Source organism: Sorex araneus, chromosome 4, assembly GCF_027595985.1.
Source record: "Sorex araneus isolate mSorAra2 chromosome 4, mSorAra2.pri, whole genome shotgun sequence".
In the NCBI taxonomy this organism is placed as follows: Eukaryota; Metazoa; Chordata; class Mammalia; order Eulipotyphla; family Soricidae; genus Sorex; species Sorex araneus.
The window spans coordinates 1,194,567-1,198,836 of record NC_073305.1 but is presented as its reverse complement, the minus strand read 5'-3'; positions in this window follow the sequence as shown (position 1 = coordinate 1,198,836).

Below are 4,270 nucleotides of genomic sequence, written 5' to 3'. Positions count from 1 at the left end.
CACAGCCTGGCTGCCGGGGTGGGATGAGCACGGGGGAGCAGCCAACGTGTCCTGGGCGCCTGGCCAGTCCACGCCATCACTGAGCGGACACCGAGTCCCACCAGGAGCAGCGTCCACTCAGGACTGAGTCGCGTCTGCTGTGTGATGTCCCCGCGGGAGCTGGGAGGCACCCACAGCCCCACAGAAGCCCGGTCAGTCCTCGGCCTGTCTCCCAGCCACAGTGCTCACGCTCGCGATGACAGCCTCCCCCAGAGATGGACGCCGTGGACAGAAGGTCCTCTCCTCAGGGGCAGGGCTGGTCCCTGCCACATGCTGAGTCCTTCGTGTGTGGCCACCGGGGAAGAGGGTCAGAGACGAGCGAGGAGTCACCGCACTCCAGGCCATTGTCTGTCCGTCCGTGGAGAGTCTCCCTCAGGATTCACTGGCCGGTGGGCCTCCCAGTGCAGGGACGGTGGGACAGGGGTGGACACCTCCCTCCTGCGGTGCTAACGCGATGGCAGGGGATTAGTTGTCCTGCTGGGCCAGGGGCTCCGATGTCTCAGGGGAAAGAGCGTCTGTCACACCCTCGGTGGCTGAGCTCAGCCCCCTCAGGCACGTCCCTGGCGCCCAGTCCTGAAGGTTCGTCTCGTCGTCGTGTCTGACTAACCACCCTTCCACTCGAGGCGCTGTGGAACCAAGCAGGGTGGGAGTGAGGAGGGGCCGTCGGAGTCACCGTCCCTCATCCCTGGCGCACGGCGGCTCCCGCGGCCCAGGCCACGCTGCCTAAGGTACCACGATGCCCGATCAGGCACCCAGGGAGTCCTCAGACGGCGAGTTGGCAGAGGAGCTGCAGGCGGGGAGGGAAACTATCCCGAGTAGCTTTCGGTTCCGTTAGGAGAAAATCCCTGGTCCTCGGAGTGAGCGATGCCCACTAGAACAACCGCTCTCGGGTGTGTGGGTCCTGGTGACCGGGCCACGTCAGGCGGCAGACTGGCCACCATGCGGCAGATAGGTCACCTGCAACGGGCATCACGGGGGTCCGTGTGGGCAACTTCCTGCATCACTTCCGCTGGGAATGATGGTGGCTCTGGAGACGGGGTCTTCTCCCCCTCTGCGGCCCAGCGCCTCTGGGCAAGGCTCCCGGCCGGTGCTGCTCTAAGGCCTACACCGGGCTGCTGTGCCTGCACATCAGCCCACCTGGGTCTGTCCACAGCTTGTGGTTTTCTGGCAACTGGGTGTAGCCATCACCCGTCACCATAGCAACCTTCAGGGTGGCCGTGGGCAATGCCCGGGGCCTTCCACACAGCAGGAGAGAGAGGGAGGGAGGGAGGGAGGGAGGGAGGGAGGGAGAGAGGGAGGGAGGGAGAGAGAGGGAGAGAGGGAGAGAGAGGGAGAAAGAGAGGGAGAAAGAGGGAGGGAAGGAAAGGGGGAGAGAGAGGCAGAGAGAGGGGGGAGAGAGATGGAGAGAGAGGGAGAGAGGGAGAGAGAGGGAGAAAGAGAGGGAGAGAGACAGAGAGGGAGGGGTGAGAGAGGGAGGGAGGAAGAGAGGGAAAGAGAGAAAGAGGGAAGGAGAGAGAGAGGAAGAGAGAGGGAAGGAGAGAGGGAGGGAGAGAGAGGGAGGGAGGGAGAGGGAGAGAAAAAGGGAGAGAGGGAGAGAGAGAGGGAGAGAGGTAGAGAGAGAGAGGGAGGGAGAGGGAGAGAGAGGGAGAGAGAGGGAGGGAGGAAGGGAGAGAGACTTGGTGGGGGGGTCCCAGTCAGAGCACCCCCTTCTCACCATCTCACCTGAGCCTCCTGGATTTCCCCTTAGCACAGTGACGCCAACCTGTCACCTGCCTGCACAGCCAGGGGGAGCTCCAGAGACCCCCAGAAGGGTGGCAGAGACTGGCCCCGTCACCCTGTCTAGAGTACGGTCTGCAGACCCTCCCGTGACCGTCCCCCCAGCCCCTCTGATGCTGCTCTTACCCTCGCGTCCTTTGGAGCACAAACAGACAACGGTCTCCACTGAGGGCTCCCGTCAGGCCCGGGAGCACGAGGGCGGAGAGGGATGAGGACAGGAACAGACAAGGGGGAACAGACAAGGGGGAACAGACAAGGGGGAACAGACAAGGGGGGACAGACAAGGGGGAACAGACAAGGGGAACAGACAAGGGGAACAGACAAGGGGGGACAGACAAGGGGGAACAGACAAGGGGAACAGACAAGGGGAACAGACAAGGGGGAACAGACAAGGGGAACAGACGAGGGGGAACAGACGAGGGGGAACAGACAAGGGGAACAGACAAGGGGAACAGACGAGGGGGAACAGACAAGGGGAACAGACAAGGGGAACAGACAAGGGGGGACAGACAAGGGGAACAGACAAGGGGAACAGACGAGGGGGAACAGACAAGGGGGACAGACGAGGGGGGACAGACAAGGGGAACAGACAAGGGGGTACAGACAAGGGAGAACAGACAAGGGGGGACAGACGAGGGGGGACAGACAAGGGGAACAGACAAGGGGAACAGACAAGGGGGTACAGACAAGGGAGAACAGACAAGGCGGGACAGACGAGGGGAACAGACAAGGGGAACAGACAAGGGGAACAGACAAGGGGGACAGACAAGGGGAACAGACAAGGGGGACAGACGAGGGGGGACAGACAAGGGGAACAGACAAGGGGGACAGACAAGGGGAACAGACAAGGGGGACAGACGAGGGGGGACAGACAAGGGGAACAGACAAGGGGGTACAGACAAGGGAGAACAGACAAGGGGGGACAGACGAGGGGGGACAGACAAGGGGAACAGACAAGGGGGGACAGACAAGGGGGGACAGACAAGGGGAACAGACAAGGGGAACAGAGGGAAGGTCGCGGGTGGCTCTGGGCGGCTTCTCCACCTAGATTCAGCAGGTCCCGGGATCTCTGCCCACAGGCTCACACCGGCCGTGGGGCACCCACACCTCACAGCCCCAGTGCCCTGCTCGCCCGGGCGGAGACTGAGGGGACCCGCTGCCCACCCCGACGCTGTGAGGTGAGGCGGGCAGAGGCGCGCGGTCAGCTCTGGGAGAGCTGGGGAAGGCCCAGCCTGGCCGGGAGCTGGAACCAAGGCCCAAGGCGACAGGGCGGCACCTCCACGGCCGTCTCGCACTCGGAGCAGGTAAGTGGGAACCGAATGCCGAGTTCTGAAGGCCGAGACCCCGACTCTCTCCAACACACGCTTCCTCGCGCGCTGTTCCAACCTGCGGCTGCCAGAGCTACTCTGTGTCCGGTGAACACGGGTGGCGGGGTTTCTGCTCTGGGACCCCAAGTCTGCAAGCACGGGGCGTGGCCTGGTGTCCTGTCTCACGTGTGTGTCCCTGGGCGTGGCCTGGTGTCCTGCCTCACGTGTGTGAGTGTCCCTGGGCATGGCCTGGTGTCCTGCCTCACGTGTGTGTGTGCCCCTGGGCGTGGCCTGGTGTCCTGCCTCATGTGTGTGTCCCTGGGCGTGGCCTGGTTCCTGTCTCACGTGTGCCACCCTGTTGCACCGGCATCACCTCTAGAGTCGGACAGGCTGAGCCCTTCGCTCCCGCGTGCAACCTCTGCCCCTCAGCACCTGTGTTCACTGGGCTTGACCCCTGTGCCTTGTGTTCATACGTGTTTGATGCGTGTGTGGTGGGGGAGGGTTTTGCTGGGATTTTTCTCATTGCTTTTATCTTTCCTGAGAGAAGAAAAATTAAATTTAAATTTCCGCTTCTGTCTCCTTATTCACACTTGGGTTTGGTGGACTCCTGCGTGTTGTAAAGATATTCAACTTAAATTCCAACTGAAAGTCCATTAGCCTCTCCCTGACTGGGCCTGCCCAGGGCCATCATTCCACCCCCGGCCTTCACGGTACTTCTGAGTGACCCCACTGCTCACCCCTCTTGGTTCTCACCTTCGTTCCTTCTGTCCTGGGAACCCTCGGAGTCCTCTCTGGGAGACTTATCCTGGCACTGGTGTTCTGACGGGGACAGGACAGAGACTGGGCGGGATTCATGTCAGATGCTGAAGCAGTGAAGAGCTCCTTTCCGGAGGATGGTTTGATACACGCAACAGGTAAAGGCAGCATGATTTTGGCCCTTGTGTTTGGATTTTGGACCACACGCAGTAGTATTCCTGGTGGGCTCTGGGTGCCGGGCCCCGTGAGGTCTCCCTGCCAGCTCTGCTACTGCTCTGGCCCCTGGTTCTTGGTATTTTTAAGATACTTTTTTCTGGAATTTTTAGAAAGTTATGTTATTGTCTGTCTTTTTTTGTGCTGAGTTATTTCACTTAGCATTCCTTCCCTAGCTC